At 44.6% G+C, this 19,177-nt stretch overlaps 1 protein-coding gene across 1 annotated transcript in view; it reads right to left on the bottom strand.

Moving 5' to 3' along the window:
- RASA3 (RAS p21 protein activator 3) overlaps positions 1-6,179 on the bottom strand; it is a 142,027-nt gene extending 135,848 nt beyond the window's left edge. The window contains exon 1 of the mRNA XM_075727066.1: positions 6,129-6,179. The gene's annotated coding sequence lies outside the window, so the exon portion shown is untranslated. The remainder of the gene's footprint in view (positions 1-6,128) is intronic.
- Positions 6,180-19,177: the final 12,998 nt, after the last annotated feature.

Raw genomic sequence — 19,177 nt, 5'->3', positions numbered from 1 at the left:
TTTCATAGCTGGGAGCAAGATCAGTAGGGAGGGGGAAAAGCAAGACCTGCCTTTTCAGCAGCAACAAGCTACCAACTTGAGTTAACGTATAACGAAGCCATGCCTTGGACTATACCTATGAGAACAGAACCACAAAGCAATGTGTGACACATGGAGAACAGCATCAGGCAGAACAGAGACATAGGAACGCAGGAAGATAAGCTAATATTGGGATCTATCGAACCCAGTAATTTCAGAAATACAAATTTGTTTTCAACCAATAATAATAATAATTTTAAAAAAAAATCACAAAAAACCCCCCGCCAAGCAGTCTGAAGAGTAATTCAGTGCAATGAAAAGTTTTCAAAAGCATTTTCTGGAAAACCACGAAGCGAAGATATCCAGCACTTACATAACATCCTCATATAAGAGCATTTGGTACTTTGACCAGCAGATAATCACCTCGACGAGAAGACAAGAAAACACTATTATTTCTCATGAGACAGATTAGGGAATACTTTTTTTCAAATGCACTAATTCTGAAAGAGGACAAAAAAATCTAGCAAGTTTGCTTCCTGACATCAGAGGCTCTGAGCAGATCTGTTTAATGGTTCCACTCATGTGAATTTACCTCTACATACTCTAAAAGCCAAGTCACATTGGCTTCCACTCTCATATATGAATCATTTTTTACTTAAACAAAAGTTAAGTTATGGTTAATTTGATGTCAGGCTGGCAGCCCCAAACTCAAGCATCTTCCATTTCTTCAAAACTAAGTTCACTGGAGCATTTTCCACTGCTACCTTCGTTTCCTTCTCTCACTCACAGAAACTGTGCTTTGGTCTCCACTTTTGCTCCAGCCACGGCTGCTCCTGACAGTCCATGAGCAGTCTACAGCACTCCTCTAGGAACAGCACTGGTCCCAGCTCTCTTCCACTCAGCACACTGAACCCAAGTCGGTGAGAACACAACCACCACCAGATTTAGCAGTTTGAAATACTGAACCAGCGGTGAAAAATCTGCATAATCTATTCTGCACCCTCCACAGCCTGTCAGACTCAAGCCTTAAATAGCATTGCAGTCAATCAATAACAACATAAGTTGCCACTTTATTTTACCTACGCAACATCAATTTAAGCTGTGCTTGTTAACTTTTTAATGTGCAGAAATGATCTTGAGAAGTCTTGAATATTTTCAGGGTGAGATGCAAATAACTTTTCTTCCTTTCTTCACTTGTTGGTCCACTAACTTTGAAACACTAGAAAAATCATTGTTACCTTTATAAGAAACATTTTACATTTCCTAGACAATTATTTTCCATTGTATATATCTATATATAGATAAGTACCTGAGAAGAATTCTCCCATTCTAAAAATATTCAACAACCTTATGCCCCATTTAAATGGGGATAAATCCTTTTACAGTATTATGCAGTGAGCATATTTAGTCGTACTTACTTCTACAAGTAACCACTTAAGACAAGGCACTAAATCCCAACAGACAACATTAAAAGGGACATCTTCTCAAGACAAAATGGATTTCCCTGATCAACCTTAGGATTATTAGACTTAAGACAGGCCTTAAGTTTGTCAGAGACAAGATAGTTCCTCCTTAACCTTACAGAAATGCAGAGAGGCATCTCTTAAACATTTATTCCGTATCAAGTTTAATGGTGGAAGGGCAGTAAATACCTTCTGTTGGCAATCAACCTGCTTAAACACTAGTATATTAGCACTTAAGCAAATACTCTGCCTGACTTCACCCAAGACTCTCAGTTTCCCAAAGAAATGTTCAATTGCTTTCACAATGTCTTAAACTACTTAGCTCTATAGTTTAGTAACTAGTAAAGAAGGCACAGCAAAATTAAGAGTCAGAGAGAGAGCACAGTCTACAGACCAACAATCCTCATCTAGTCAACTGGACAGTCACAATGGAAATGAGGTTTCCAAGTTCTCAGAAAATGGTGGGTTTACCCTTTGAACGGGATAAGCTGCAAGTGGAGCATGAACCCACACCAGGTAGTAGTCAGCCTTTATCACAAAAATTTCATGGCTTCATGCTTTTGACCACACTTAGCGCTAAGGAGAGACCATGCTGCCAAAAGTCCCACATTTTAGACTACGACTTCAACACCTGTAACTACAAAAGGTCCACCCCGGCCCTTTCTAAGGATGATAAAAAAGCTTTAGAAGTTTATGAATGTCTTTAATTGCAACAAGCCCTTACAGCGCACAAGTGGACCATTATGATCTCTGAGGTCAACAAGATGATGAGCAAAGGGTCCTCCTCATTATATTGGTGCCCCTGGTAGCCTCTTGATGTGCAGTATCCTCCTGTCTCAATTATTATTCCAAAACTATGGGACAGTTTAACCTCTATAACAAGCCCAGCTACAAAAACACAATTTTAGAGCCGAGCCTCATATTCCTTGATACAAGAGTCCTAGATTTCAGGGACATGGAAAGCTTGTTACTTTACAGTGAGAATTCACAAATGAGACATTTCTTTAGATTTTCCAAGTATAAATAATTTCACAAAGTAAAATCTGGCAGAAAGTTCTCTGCTAACCAGTATACAGCCTTCCACAGCAGAAATGCTGAATATGAGCTTTTATTTTTTCAACTGAAAGTTTAATAGTTGATGCCTTTCAAGGAGGGGAAAAAATAACAATTAAGTACAGTATATTTATTAAATATTATTAACAGTACAACACAAGTCATGTTGTCAAGCAGAAGGACTGACTCTCTTTGTAGTTTTTCCAGCCAATCATCAGCCATAGAGCCTTATGTGTTTCCTTTCAGGTTTTGAAACACTGACTCATGGAAATATCAGTACTGCACACTTCCTCAAAGTGGCAATCTTATAGGAAGTGTTTGTTTAGTCTTACATGACACATTGTTTTGTTTATGCATAAGGGATTCCAGTAAAAATAATTTTCAATTAAGGCAAAGAAGAAAAGAGGACAACAGTTTCAGCTATGGAAAGCCAAAATAAATCAAACAGACATTTGAACAGTGCATTCATTAGCACAGATACTACTTTTTTCTTTTTACTGTTTGTTAATTCCTTGCATCAGACGTGAGCAGAAGTAGCCAGGCATTGAGTTCTTTCAATTCAACAAACCACAAAAGAAACCAGAAACCGGACAAGAGGTAGCAACCATAACAATTCCTCTTAACACTGCTACCCACATTGACAGAGCTCTTATCGTTGGTCCACAACTTCAATATCTCAATGAGGCATTTTTTGGAAGTGGCACACCATTGGCAGTGCAACCAAATGAGGGAAACACAGGTTCCTTAGAAGTTCAAGGTTCACATTTTCAATAGATGAAACAGATGGCTCAAGCCAAATCCAAACATGACTAGAAACAACACTACTCAGAATGGGGAAGCATTTAGGAGATCTGGGATATAATTACCTATCTAGCTAAACATGGCTGATTCTATGCAACCCACCAGTCTCGAAAGAACAAGTTACACCAGCAGTGGAAAATGCCATCATTTACCTGCAGCTTCCTGGAAATACAGGACAAGACCCATCCACAGCAATATATTACATTAGGGCACTCAAACATCTCCAGGCTACAGATGTTTTGCACGGCCTGAAGCCTTCAAAATGCATCAGCCTCTCTATTAAGAAAGGCACGCCACCATGTGTGCCCCACCCTGATCCCACAGTGTGTTCGCACTGATTCTTCAAAGCATCAGTCCTACATTTCATAAGATTTACACCGAGGCATACCTGTATATCAGTGCCCCCATTCATGATTTGCCAGCAAAGGTGCTACAAAGAAGGAAATGCCTTAGCAGATCAAGCACAGAATATCTGCAAGTCAGAGATCAGTCAGAGCTTGGCCATTAAACAAGCTCCCAAAGAATAGAACTGACCACTTCTAGAGCATGATAAATCAAAGCAAAGCCAGACAGGAAATGACTTATCCCTTTGTCCTCAAATAACTTATCCCTTAACCCATCAAAAGATTCAAAGCCTCCTGTCACTAGAAAAGAGAGAAACCTACAAGACACTAGCGAATGGGAACTGCTAAAAGACAAATTTACTCTTAGGAACAGCTGACAAAAGTAGCATCCCTCCAGTGTCCACCATCTCCTTCAAATCCATTCACAGGATCTTTTGCCAGGAGTCTACAAGCCTCCATATACAATTTCTTCAAGATTAGGATTGCTTTATAAGGCCCGTTAGATTAGAAATACTCCCTCAATCCATCAGAGCAATCCTACCACTTCTATTTTTCTGACAAATTTCACAAAAGAGAGAGTCAGCTATAGAAAGGTATTTAACTTTCAAAAACGAATCCCAGAAACTCGTGCTCCTGCCACAAAAGCTGATGAATATGCCTTCAGATACTTTCTAGCGACCAGAAGGAAAGGGCTCGCTTTTGTGCGTACTTAGTATCGCCCTCTGCTGTATTACAGTAGAAAACAGCGGCGCTCCAGAAAGCACCTGGCATTATTCTTGCAGTTCATTGAGTAAAAACCTTCTGCTTCGAAGGCAGAAGTGAAGCACTGGTGCACCAGCGATGCACGCAGTTTTTCCTACTTACTATCCATGCTAAAGGGCAGCAGGAATCCTTACTGCAATACTGCATATCAATCAAACGCTTAGCTGATGAGGACTCTGATAACTGAAGTCAGCAGTAGGATTAACTTTAGTCCATGATTTAATGAGATTAATCTCAAGTCTGTTGCTGCTGCTGTTATCTTCGATCTCTTCTCCCACTCAAAGAAATCCCCACACTCTAACGACATCAAGCATTATGCTACAACATCACTGTTTTCTTCTCAAAGAAACCCCACCCAAGAGTCATCATCCTATATGCGAGATGTGTTCTTACTCCTTTCACTAAAAATCACCAGGGAGGAACAACCTGCAATAGCACCACTTGCATGGTGTCCCAATTTCTCTCTTGCAAAAAGACTTTTTTTTTCCTCTCTCTCTCTCCTCTTTGAAAAGAGCCAGAAAACAAGTTCCTGACCATACTTCATAGTCTTACCGAATCGATTTTCTGGTTGTATAAAAGAACACAGAATAAACACACAATTTTTAGTTGATGTCGTAAAGTTTTACTTCTTAAAGTCTGCTACCACTAAACTACCTGCTAACAATTACTAAGGAAACGATCCAGCAATGGTCTCTTTGAAATGCTAATGCCATTATCCAATAATGAGATTTCCTATGCAAACTCAAGCTTCAGTTTTCTCTAACATGACAACTGGTGGTCGCAAATCTGCTTTTACATGCACGGCTACGCAAGAGGAGATTTTTCAAGAGCGTTAATAGGAGGCTCCAAGCCCAGCTCCCTTAGTACCCACCACTGCGTGTCCGGCACTAAACTTTTCCACTTCCCCCCAAGCTCCCCGCCACCGTGCCCCATCTGAGGGCAGCAAACCGCTCCCTCTGCGTACGAGTTCGAGTCTCTTACGGAAACGAGGGGTTTCCCTCCCAGCCAGCACACTCAGAACTCTACCAGGGAGAGTTTAATCTGCACGCTGACATCTGTCGCTTACTTTCTAATAATGTGGTTTGGAACTCGATCAACTGCAGGAAGAAGAGTGAATCTCCAAACGCGAGTCGTAGGAAGCCGTGAAGCAGCAGCAAGCAGCCGCCTCAGCACCGTCCCGCTCACTGAGGCACCGGCTCCTTCCCGCAGCCGCTTTTTGGCCGGTTTCGCACCAGCTTTGCCAGTGACACACAGTACTCAGACTCGGTGACCGCCTTCAAACTTTTAGCGCGTAGCTTAGCAACGAAAAGGGGGAGGAAAAAGAAAAAAAAAATCGCCAAATCCGCCTAATATCCTGCGCCGCCCGGACTCCCGCCGGCGCCGCTCGCCAGCCGGACGCGCACGGCGCTGCCGGCCCGTCACCGCGGCACCCGGCCGCCTCACCGGCCGGCCGCCCCTCAGCGGCCCCGCACCGCCGGCCTGAGGCGCCGCGGAGCCCCGCCCGCCGCCGCCGCCGCGACCCCCCGCCGCCAGCCGCTCCCCCGGCGGGACGCGGCGCGCAGCGCAGCCCGAAGGAGCGGCCGGCGCCGGCTGCCCTCGCCGCACCGCCGCTCCCCAGCGCCCGGCGCCGGCCGCTCCAGCGGGGGCTCCCTGCCCGCTGCCAGCCGCCCTCAGCCCGCGCCCTCACCGATTTTAATCCTGACGCTCTGGAAAACCCGCAGCCCCTCTTCCTCCACCGCCATGGTGGTGGTGGTGGTGCTGCTGCTGCCGCCGCCGCGCCTGGCGCTCAGCAGCGCTTCAGCCCCGCCGCCGCGGAGACGCACGGGCCGGGGAGGAGGAGGAGAAGAAGGAGGCAGGCGAGCTGCTCCGCCGCGACGGGCAGGATGGCGAGCGGCCGGCTCGGAGCGCGCTGCCACCGGGCTGCCACAGGCGGGCGAGCAGGCGAGCGGCGCGGAGCCCAGCGCCCGCCTCCCGCCCCTCACGCCGGGCAGATCCCGCCCCCAGCCCCGCCGCTGCCCTCTCATTGGCCAGCGGAGCAAGCCGGCCGCGGCGCTCATTGGTCCGCTGTTGTGCCAGGGGCGGGAGGGGGAGCGGGGTGCCGGTGGAGCAGCGGCTGCGGCGGGGGGCGGGGGGAGGACCGGGGGGGGGCGTTGTTGCGGTGCTTCGCAACAGCTGGAGCGCGGCGCGCGCTGGCCGCCCCCCCCCCCCTCCACCGCCGCCCCCCCCACCGCCGCCGCCGCTCCCGCCCCGTCGCCGCCGTCAGGGGCTGGCGGCGGTGCCAGGGGCGGCTCCGTCCCTCCCGGCCGCGGCAGCCCCCCCCCACACACACACCCCGCCGGGACTCCCGAGGCGGCAGCGGCGGGGGGGGGAGGCTGACTAAACCGTGTGGCCCGTCTCCAATGCCGGCCCGGACCAACCGTCGAGGAGCGGCTGTTGGCCCCGGCCGGCGGGCCCGCGCGTCATGGCGGGGGGGGGGGGGGGGGGGGGGCGGGATGTTCGCATCGTATTTCCCACAGAGCCAAAAAGAAAGGGCACTTGCGGTGCCCCCAGGTTGAAACCCATTCATTAGCGGGGGAAAGAAGGGCCGTATTAAATAAACAAACCCGTCTGGGTGTTGGGAGCGGGCCAGGCTGCCTCCTGGCTCTGGCGGCAAAGCTCGCTCTACCTGACGGCACGGGAAGAGCAGGGAATTCGGATTCCAGCCTTGCGCGATTACACGTTGAACAGCAAGGATGAGGACCTGTGTCAGTATTCGGCGCCAAAATTTGGGTCTTGTAAAGTTGGTAATGGAAATACTCCTTCCGTAAAGGTCTGGCAAAAGCAGAGCGCAAAGTTCGGTAGAGGTCTGCAGATTACATTATTTCAAAAAGTAAAAAAAAAAAATCAAATTACCTGTCGTGCAGACAGTCATAACCCCGCTGGAGGCTTGGAACATCCCTACGCAGAACAGCCCGTGCACATCGCAGTCCAGCACGTCCGAGAAGCACAACAAAAACGAGAAGCACAACAAAATGCCCTTTCTCAGGCCTGCAGAAAAAAGAAAAAAAAATAGAAAACCACCCCACCACCATCAAATGCTTTCGCAATCTAGATATGAATTTCAGTAGTGAAAGGCAAACAGACTAAGGACAATCTATATATATATTAAGAAGCTAGTACTGAAAGAACCAAACTATTAAAGGACAGCAAGAAATCAGAAGGCAAATCCTCAATCACATGCAGCATGCAGTCTGTAGGCAAGAAGTTGTCCCAGCAAGCTAGAAGAATACAGTTGGGCAGTCCATCATTGCTTGAATCATGGCAGGTACAACACATAATGAATTCCCTTTATTTAAAAACAAAAAAAAGTGAGATATTGAAATATATAAGAGCAAGTGAAAACTTGGGAAGGGGCTACAACGGCAGTGGAAGTTAGCTTGTAGGGAAGCCTGGGGCATCTGTGTTTTCCAACACAGGTATTGGCCTAACTCTGAAGGAAACTGGCAGCTCACAGCCAAAAAAGGAAGCGGCGAGTTATCTTAAGGAGCTGCCTGACTTACTGTGTTCTCCTTGTCTGCATAGCCAAGTGACATATGTAATTTGATAAAAATACTTTTATAGCACACAAGACTCTGAAGGGATTTGGTAAAGCATAGGCTTCCATTTACCAACATCCATATCGTAATTCCCTCCTCCTTGCTGCAATATGCCCAGTGTCCTCTGTAACTTCATGACATTATCCCTGTTCCACCTACCCTGTGTTGTCTCTGCTCCATAATGCTCCCAGCTCACTGCAATACTTCAGCTCTTCTGCCCACTGGTCCTTTGCATCCCCCATGACACCTTCAGCACTCCCTGTCCTAATAACCTTTAGCATTTCTTCACCACAGCCCCAATGTCACCTGTCACAATAATTCCAACTCCCCTATTTTTGTGTCACCTTCCAGCTGGACAAAAGGCAACACAAGCAACAGCCTGAACAGAAGCTACAAGAATGCTGAACAGGTAGCTCATGTTTTAAGAAGGACATTGACTCAGACTGGCCAACATGTGGTTGCCTCTCAGATGCTGGATGTGACAAACAAACCAACAGTTTTGGAGTATGCATGTTGTGCAGGTCTGTTTTAACACCCTGTACTGGCTCACAGATAAAAAGGAATATACAACAGCTGTTGTTTTTGCTCCTTCACCCCACCTTGAACATATTTGCACAAAATAAATGCAGGCCCACTGAGTTATCTCACTGAAGAAGAATGGCAAACAACTGTTACACACAATGCTGTACACAGGCAGAAGCAAGGACTTTCAGCTATAAGCAGGTGGATAAAGTTTAGCTATAAGCAAAGGAAAATGGATCCTATTGTCAGAATCCCTATAAGTTGACCCCAAACGAGCTGACAAACTGAGCTTATAGATCTCTTGAAAAACATGTTATCTTTGTACTTGTGGTGATTCAGTAACCAAAGAAATTTCTTCTACACACTGATACTGGGAGCTGATAAATCTTCCCCAACACCACCAGGGAGAAACCTGCTTCCGTGCTCTAAATATTGTAGGCAACTCAAATAAAATATTTTACTTCGCTATGTTTGCCTTTGGTACCTAAAGACTTCGGCTGACCTCATTTCCCTGTCTGAAGCTTTTCTCATCTGCAGTAAATTGACCCCAAAATAGTCATTTAAAAAAAAAAATCAATTTACCAATTCTCTTCCCAGCATTTGCTGCTGTAAGAGTTACTCTCAGCAGATACTCAACAGACTATCCTTCCCAATTTGCAGTTGTGTGCTTTTCAGACAGTCGCAGTGCTTCTATCATCGCCTTTATGTCCGGGAACCAGAACAAGGTATCTACCTATAACCCAGTCATTATATGTTCACAAAACCAGGCTATACATAAATTCCCCACCCCCTTTTGTGCACCCAACTTTGTGGTCAGAATCCACCACTCTTAAATCTAATTTCATTTGACCCAGCATAAATTCACTCTGTTATCTAAGGTGACAGTCACCCCCCACATCCTAACCTCAGGTGTTGCTTGCAACCTCTCTCCGTGCTAGCACTGGTGCTCACAAAACTGTGTGGTGTACCACGTTTGTTGGCTAAAAAAAAAACAAAACCCAAAACTGTCATGACTCCCATTTGTATATTATGAAAAACAAGAGGCCCATAAGCTGTGACACTTTGAAATGCTTTGCCCGTGATCATAAGCAACCTGAGCAGAAAGGATCCCAATCCAAAGGTGTGACGGGCACAGCGGCACGCTGGGCAGCTTTAGGAGTGCGTGCTTACCCACGGCTATACTTCCAGGCTGTTTTTCAGGATGGCCTAGCTTTACCAAGAGCATGGATATGTCCAGGAAGGCCATGGCAAAATTCAACCATAAACCCAGCCTTTCCTTTAAAACATAGTCAAGTACCACCAACTTCTGCAATTAAGCATAAAAGAAACTACCAAGATGCCTACAGAATCAATTAGCAACAATCAGAACAGACCAACATTAAAAACAAAACACCAAAACAGCAAACCAAAAAAAGAAACCCTAGTAATTAAAAAAACCTTATGGCAAGAAAAAAGAAAAAAAAAAGGCAAAAAAAAAGCTGGCACCTCCTTACACGCCTCGCTGTGGAACAAATCAAGCTTCGTCACATGAGGATCTACAAATTGTTACTTGTGGCTCGCTGTGCTGTCCAGCTACTCTTGTGGTTTCCCACCGGCCCTTTTCTGCTGAAGCTCTTGACAGTGCTTTCGTGTATCAGTGTGCTAGTTTATTTTCTGTTGTCTCCTGTTTTCTTGACATAAGGCTAACAGTTTTTTGCTTGCTCTGTAACAAACATCTGTCTCCAAATCTATGTGCCGTACAGTCCAACAATGTAAATGAAAGCGATGTTTCAAAACTCACATGAATATGTATTTTTAAAGATGTTAAACGCATTATAAGAAACAGCCAAAGAATGTGCATTGCTTTTTCAATATCTCCATTGTTGAAATGAAACCTCAGCAGCAGCATATCACATGTGTGTGTGTGTATTACAGATAACATGTGCAGGCAACATGAGGTTTGCAGCTGCTAGCAGTCTGATCAAAAATCTAGGCAAAGTGAAATGCTGCTTTTTAAGATGTGGATGAGTCTGTTAATGACAATATCTTTTCCAACTTTTCTTCATCCAAGCCATATGGGTTTATATTATCAGCTCTTCAGAGGATTCTTGGGTCTAAATTAGACTACAAAGAAGGTCATTTTCTGTGACTCATTTGTGCCAAGCAAGGAAATCATTTCCTCTCTTGATCTACATGATAGCTTTCTCTCGGGAGGAAACAGAATATAAGAAGCTTTCTAATCTCCTTTTGCATTATGCAAGAAGCTAACAAAATACGAACCTACTGTCCCCTGGGTACCACAAAGCTGCTACCTATATTTATGTGAAGGAACAACATATTTAAGACAAATCTAAGGAAATATCACTGTAACAGAAAGTAAGACTATGATCTGATGACTGAGCAAGATATTGTGATTGAATTTTAGGAAGACATAGATCGCTTCAACTAATAATATCTGTACCAGGCCTAAAGGCAGCTGCTGTCCATGTAGAGATGCTGCATGGTATGACTACTCCAACTAGGGTGACCCAATAAACACCTACCCCTGGCAAAGTGAGTGGGGAAGCAAAGATGTCTTTGGTTATGCTTCTGAATCTTATTCCCTGACCGAGTGGTAAATTTAGCCCTTGCAGTGATACCTTTCACAGTAAGATGGTAAAAGTAGTCTGTTTGTTTGTTTGTTTTCTCCTGAACTCCTAGAACCAGCCAACTGGTCAGGAAAGGGCTGTAGTCCTTCCCCCAGTCTCCATGCATAGTGAAGTATGGCAGAAATACAATGAGCCTATGTACGTAGGAAATTAAGAATGAGTCTGTGATTACCTGTGTCTCCAAAGGCTAAGAGTTTGCATCTGACATAGCTGCAGAGGAATGAAGAAACAGTAATGAAATCGCTTGTATGAGTAGTCTGGCAAACACTTTGGCCATTGCAGTAAATGAAAGAAGGAAAGGAAGAGAATGATGACAAGAAGAAGGTTTTAATTAGCAAAATATCAGCAACAGTGACACGGAAGCACAGATTTCACAAAAAAGCAGAAGTGACAGATTTCAATTGACAGACAAGCATGGGAAAGAGTGGACACCACTGAGATGGCTGTTACTGAACAGGGCAGGGGGTGTACCGGTATATACATATATGGTGCACTCACACACGGGATAAAAATAGATCTGTGCATCAGAAGCAGGAAAACTGGGAATTGCACTGCCGTTACTACACTTAAAGAAAGCAAAGATCTCTACTGTGACCCCTGAGTACAGGAAGAACAGTATGTCTACCTGTTGTTCTTACTACTTGTCTTTTCAAAAAATCTCACATTTTTGCTAGTTGTTTCTGGAACACTGGGCCAGGAAGAGGCCAGAAGGGGGAAAAGAAAAATGGCTTTAATTACAGGAAAAAGGGGCCAGTGAGAACTAGTTGTTACAATAGCTGAGACAATACAACTAATTTTCACGTTGTATGTTTTTTTATTTTTTTTTTAAAAAGAACAACACTTTGCTCCTTTAATTCTTGTTCATCACTTCTAAAAATCTGTCAGTCTAGTGTCCTCCTAAAAAATGTAACTATGTTAAAATCCAAGGCATTTCAGCAGCAAGCACAGAACGTTCAGGATTCCAATGAAGTTTACCAACATGAAACACCTTCTGGTTAAACTCGTAGAAGCATTGTGTTCTGGGTCATATCTGCTTTACTTGAGCCTATAAACTTTGCTTTCCTGTTAAGGAATAAATCCCTTTATCCTCCCATAAAAGATTATAATGTAATAAAACTGCATTAAGATCTTACAGAAAAAAAAACCCAGTGATTATGTACGAGAATGAAATGTGGTGAATTTTACTGCAGTTTAATAAGTATGCATCCATTCTCATCTCTCCCACATTAGCCTTCTGTGGAACTGCTGTAACTAAGTGAAAACAGCAAATGATCTTGAGAAAGAAAAACTGAGCAGCAAAGGGACTTTCTGCTTAGAAAATACTGGGTACTGCTGTTTACCATAAATATGTGGTTATGCAAGCAGGCATATAAACACCCGTATTTCACAAGTCATTGCATATTGGCAGCCATAATCATCACTTTCATATCTTCTTTGCTTTTATGTCATCAGCTCATCTGCAGTCTTCTCTGTTCTTTAAGAGACTTAATTTGACAATACAGGACTCCATCCTTACTCTCCAACTCTAAGGCAAAGCTTCAGCCCCCCTCAGTTTAGCAGCACCAATAGTATCTCTTCTGAGGGGAGTGCAAGGAGAGCTCTTACCTCATCTTCTCCCTCGTGTCCGCCTCAGGGGATTGTACGGTCCCCAGAGGGAAGCCGCTAGGATTATACTACCACCATCTACCCAAAAACACCCATAAAACAAACGCTTCTCTGCCTCCCAGATATGTCCCAGTTTTGTGGTGTAAGCAAGATATGTATGACAGATGCTATAAAGTTTACATTGACTTTGGGAAGCTTTGCATAATTCATCCATAACCAGCACTGTGAGTGACACAGCTGTCCCACATGCAGCTTGAATATCCCACATAAACTTTGAATAGACTTTTCCATGTAGTCACGCGTTTACTATGGGTCAGATCCCGTGGTCTTCCATTTGCTCAAAAATCCCATTGAAGCCAATGCTGGCGGGTCAGCTTGCAAATGCCACCCTCTCCCTGCATGGTGAATAGCTCCCATTGAACCCGCTGGGATTACTCATGTGTGTGAGTAACTACTAACAAGAGCAAAAGGAGCAAAATCCGGTCCTCATTAGGGACTGCTAAGCTGAAAAAACCCTCCTTCAGTCACCAGTACCACTCAGGCACAGCAACTCTGCCAGCGAGGTGCTACCTAGAAAAGGCAATGTGGTGCAATTTGGCACCATTTTTTTAGCGTGTAATTCTTTAAAGTATCGGCTAATTATCCACGCATGACTGCATGGAGGAGCTCTCTCCCATCACAGTACATGAGCAAAGATAATCTTATACCATGAAACACAATTAGCCAGATGGTTATTTGGAGGTTTTTGGAATAGAAGCAATTTCTCTGATCTGGGAGATAAAAAAATCAAAGCTGAATTAAAGAAAAATCATACCACACTTGATTCCCAAGTATTTAATTACATATTATAATGGGTAACTACTAATCGGCTCCAATTATGCAATCTTATTTTATTGCTGTTGGAAACACATTTACAGCCACTATATAATGTGTATATTTAAGTCACTATCTGAATAAACAGTCTGGAAAACACATCATTTGTACCCAGATTTGGTTATCATCTGCCACCTGCTGGAAATAGCTGTGATATCTCAACTCAGTTCCACAGATGGAAGGTCTGGTCACCCATTGAACAAGCAGAAATGTCAAAGAGCAAAATACGCTCCTTGTACCCAGGAACTTGTTCCTCTTGCACCCACCAGGGAAGTTTAATTTGCACATGGGGGTATTTACGTGCGTTCACAGAGAAGCCATAACATGACACTGTTTAAACAAACAGAAATTTAATTTGCTGTTGAGAATAACGTTTTCTGCCTGTGTCTGACCAGAAGGCAAGATATATCATCTGAAACTAATGCACCCAGCTAATCCCATCTCAAGCTGGCGTAAGCACTCTTGCCGCTCTGCTGGAAATGGCACAACTGTAGGTCCCCCTGCACCATCCTCACAAAGGATTTCTTCCTCTACCCGATATATTCTAGCATTGTCTTTGAGCCTCATTTGAAGAGATTGACTATTCTGGCTTTATGCTGGCCCATAAACCCCTTAAGGAGAACAAAACCTGCCCGTCCAAGACATCTGCTCTCACTCAAAAAAAAAAAAAAAAAAAGGCAGTGAGAGGGTTTGGATGAGGTATTCCTCAGAGCGCCAGAACCTTGTAACTTGCTGCCTCTGTGCCAGCAAACCAGAGTAAGTAATCCAAGTAAGCCAGAGGGTAAATCCAAAGGCAGCACTGCAAGATTCGCTTTCCTCTCTCGCTTGTGTGGAACAGGCTGAATAGTAGCAGGACGCACAGGTAAGATGAGCAATTCTTGTCAGTGTGCTGGCTTATTGCATCTGACTGGCCGATGATGGGACTAATTGTATCGGTGTAATTTTGCACTTGGCAGGTCTCCCCACGCCGGTGGGGGGAGAGAGAGACAGGTACAACTAAATTAGAGATTCAGACCTTTTTTTTTTTCTCCAAAAATCATACCCAGGCCCTTACACAGCCAACTTCTATGTGCCCAACACGTTTCGAAGAAAAGCCCAGGGTTCACGTTTAGATAGTGCTTGTATTCAGGGAAACACAGTGCCTTTCTCTGAGTACCTTTCAATTATTTCTGAGGTCAAAGAAGGAGAATGAAAAGTGAAGATGGGGATACAAGTGATTTTTGAAGGTTATCCAGGTCTGTGGGACAGAGTGGGGAAAGAAAGAGAACAAGAGAATATACATCCAAGGACCTAATAAAATTATAACTAATTCCTCATTTTCTCCACTAACTTGTTTTAGCCGTTATAAAGCAATCAGATGTTTATAGCAGTAAGAAGTAATATAAGCCCTGAAAGCAATATAACAAGGCTAACACACTGACCAACACATCAGCAAGAATTAACATCGGCACCTGCCACCACGTGCCTCCCGGGGAGCGGAAGGGCCAGGCCTGCCCAAGGTGCGCACCGCGGGGCAGAGGTGCCTACGTCCTACTGCGGTGTGCAGCCTTCACATGGGGAATGCTAACCACAGCCCATCCCCGTAACACGCGTGCACCACCGTGCACCCACCTACAAACGCACGAACCAGTGTTTCTGTTGGCATTTGCTTGTAGCCGAAAGCCTTTGCTGCTTCGCAGTGCTTTTTCTGTTCTTAGGAGGTGGTTATGCTTCGGGACCCTCCAAGTTTTCTCTTCTGGGCCGCTTTTAGGAGGCTACCACCTCTCTTCCAGCAGCGTGGGCCTTGCCTGCACTGGCAAGTTGCCCTCATTCCAGCCGCAAATTTAGCTATGCCTCGTGCTGACGAGTGCGCTGAGGTTTGCTCTTGTAAAGCCTGACAAGGGTTCGATGCAAAGAAGAGACCCACAAATTAAAAAACTGCCAGGCAAAGAATCAGCAACACTTCCAGCCTGCCCGCACCAGAAATCTTCTTGTCTCTACAGTGACATTTGTATTGAGGGCGAGGTTAAGTTCCCCGTGGAGACGGGGCACGCGGCTGAGTGCAGACGCTCCCCTTGGAGTGGATGGGCCTGCCGGGCCAATTCACCCAGCCCTCTGTCCCAGGACCTGCTGGCCTCTGGCTACAGACCAGCTTTTCAGCAGCAAAAGCCTGCTCCCAGTTACCTTCTCCAGGGCCTTCTGGGGTTACCCAGAAAGCGCTCCCCTCCTCAGGTGAAGGTCTCGTCTGGCCTCATCTCTGCGTATGTACTCCATACCACCATGAGACCAGCCTTCCTCGGAAAGCTAAGGACTACTGCACAAGCAAAGCGACCTCGATGCGGAAGCTCAGTCAATCATGCGACAGCCCTCTCCTCTCCCTCTGTGCCCTCCTCCCACATTAAAACCACTGAGGAAAACTAGTTATCGGCACTAGTCTACTTGGCATTTTTGCTGTAGATCAAGGAAATCCTGGATCTTCCCAAACATTGTCCAAAAGATTTAAAATTGTCAATGTAGATATAAACATATGTATATATAAATAAAACTCCATATAATTATGGCAGTGTTTTTCCCTTCCTCTTCCTCTTTTCCCACCCCCTTTCCCTTCTCTCAATTTCTCAGACAATAAGTGGGAAACAACCTTTTTTTATTCCCAGCCAAAAATTAATTCCTGCTCAAAGCTTCCAGAAAGGGTCAAGTCTAAAGGAAGCATCTGGTAAATCTGCTTTTGTACTGCAGTGGAAGCTGTAGCCCTCACGTCCCCTTCCCTTTGCACCACTCAGCGCAGCAAGCACTCGTGCCACACTGGAAAGGGTTTGCTCTGCTGCACACGTGTGGACGAAGACACGCTCTGCGTGACTGCAGGCAGCCCTTAGATGGAAGCAGCTAGGTATGCTGCATGCACAGACAGAGCGGGTCCCACTCACCCCAGCAGGTTTTCCAGTTGCTTTTTTTATCCTTCTGGCTACAGATGGACTCTTCAGCTACTCAGTCGGGTGGTTTGCTTGTGAGTTATATGATAAGGGTGTGTGCTTGCAGGGTCAAAGTCACAGCGTTGGATCCTATCATGTAACATACTGAACCGACCAAGAAAAAAAAAAATTGACTTCTCTCAGCATCTCCAAATGCCCATCCAGGGACAGGCAATCAATGAAAGGAGACTGGGCCTGATCCTCAAGCACACCCACAAATGACTCCAGTCCTGCAATTCAGTCTATGCATGTGCCTGAAGTCGGTCAAACACTTCATAGAATAAGGTGAGGCATGGCCATGACTTTAAAATAACCAGGAAAGCTGTCAGCAAAAAAAAAAGAGGGCTTATTTTCCTCTTCACACATACAGAAAACCTTTAAAGCTTTAGCAAATGTGCACTCTGCCTCTTACAGTTTCTTACTATATATACAAAGTTCACAGCAAAAGCAAACGGCGGAAAAAAGCACTTCTGGTCACAGCGAGCAACAGTACCTCCAAAAACATGATCTATATTGGGAGTGCAGCGGGAGAAGCAGCATCTTCTTCAGCTTATTCTGTAACTGGGCCATAAGCATAAGCAGCTGCTGTAGCTGGCAGCTCCTGAGCCAGCCCAAGCTCTTCTTCTGGCCAAGACGGTGGGAGAGGAAAGGGCAGCAACTCCCTAACCTTGCAACATAGTTCAAGGGGGAAGTAGCTCAAGATTCAAATTCCTAGCAGCAATACCAACCGCAGAGCTTACAGTCCTGTACAGTGTATGAACAGGTTTGCTCAAAAATCAGACCAAAAGAAAAAAAAAGATTAAAAAAACCCAGAAACCTATGAGAGCCTGAGGGTGCTGAGATCTCAGAAAAGAAGCTCAGCACACTCCAAGATTGCCACATTAAAAAAGTAGACTGGTATTGACCACCTTGCTTTTATGCTACAGAAAACACTCTCTGCTTTGTGTGAAAACTGAATGTGTACGTGTCTTGATATATACTGGAAAATGCATTTTTTGCAAAAATCTTCTTACGTTTATTATCTACTTATTTCTCATCTGTTCTTCTTCAGTGAGTTGCTTTTGCTATCAAGAAATTATATGCAAGTCGTTCTGCACACAACATGGAAATTCCCATGGCTGTCACTTCATAAAATTGTATAACCTACAGAATAAATGTTTCATAAATACCTGTTTTATCTTGTAGAGGTAGTAGGTCCAGTCCTCTGGTTTGTTAAGGATACTTCATGAGCCTGCTTTGACTAAGAAGTGAAATGCTACTCTAAAGAATCCCCTGTTGTAGCTGTAAATTTAGACTGTGAAATTAGAAAGAGGTAGGACCTGCTGTTCCTGTCTTCCAGCACCATCTTCTGACAGAAAGGACCTGCTGGACTGTAGGTAGTTCAACATTTAAGACAGTCCATTTTGAAACTGTTGAGGTTTGCTTTCCTTACCCCAGAATAGAACAAAACCCACCATTGCTGCCAAAAACCCACCCAAACCCAAGTTTAGAATGAATGCAGAAACAGTCCACAGCTTTTGAGGGCAGAGAGAGCACAGGCAACCACAGAGGAAGTTTAAAGCCACTTCCTTTGTGTCACAAACTTTAACTGAGAAGCAGCTGGGAAATTATTCCAAGAGATTTCAATTTCTTGGAGGGCCACAGTTCCATCGATGTAAGAGCCTAAGTTCTCCTTATATTTTAAGTGCTTCATAAAAATCAATGAAGAGATTCCTCTGATAATGGTGCCCTTCGGATCTGTCCGTAACAGATCATTACACATGTAGCATTTATAAGTCCGAGGCCAAGACACTGCCAAGCAAATGAGGGCCTAAGTATTTCTACTTGTTCAAGAGCAAAATGTAATTGTATTGTGTGCACAGTTAGATTTTATATATATTTGAAGAAATGCATTTCATCTCTCTACTCATTTTTACTGACATCTACTATCATTTTTACTCTACTATCATTTTTACTGACATTCTCCATGTCTTCCTGTTACATTAACAGGAAAATAATAAGAACCCAAGTGGCTGGAAAAACCTGCTCTTCAAATTGCTTCCATCATTTGTCTGAAAATAAGGGTGTTCGCTTTACAGCTCAAAATTAGTATGTATCAAGGTTTTAATTTTATGTCTGCTTCAGTTGTTTAAGCACCATTTTGCACCAACTATAATAAAAATCACAAACCCCTGTATCCAACCTTACTTCACTACTGAAATGCAAAAGTCAATCAAGATAAGATTCAAGAGAGCACTGGCCCTGATTCTGTGTTGGGTAGTTGTGTGATAGATGTGTTGCTCTTCCCCTGCACCCACATGAGACGCTGTGTAAGAACAACGTGTACAAACAGCCTTGTGCTAAAATGGAATATCCCCTGGTTCATTCTTGTACAGACCCATTCTGGTTAGTGAATTTTGGTACTGTCAGCCATAGGTTCCCTCCTTACCTCCCAGTGCTTTTATATAATGTGCATTATCCTACCTGTTTTAAAAGACCCATGACAGCTTCAAGTGGTAATTCAAGTCTTCTACTTAGGAACTACGGGCCTTATCAAGAAAATGCATGAGCCGAAAGCAAAGTCCTTCAGCAGTCTGCTGGACC

This window comes from Pelecanus crispus, chromosome 1 (genome assembly GCF_030463565.1).
Source record: "Pelecanus crispus isolate bPelCri1 chromosome 1, bPelCri1.pri, whole genome shotgun sequence".
Taxonomy (NCBI): Eukaryota; Metazoa; Chordata; class Aves; order Pelecaniformes; family Pelecanidae; genus Pelecanus; species Pelecanus crispus.
Note: the sequence above shows the minus strand (reverse complement) of the source record. Positions and strands in the feature narration are given on the sequence as shown.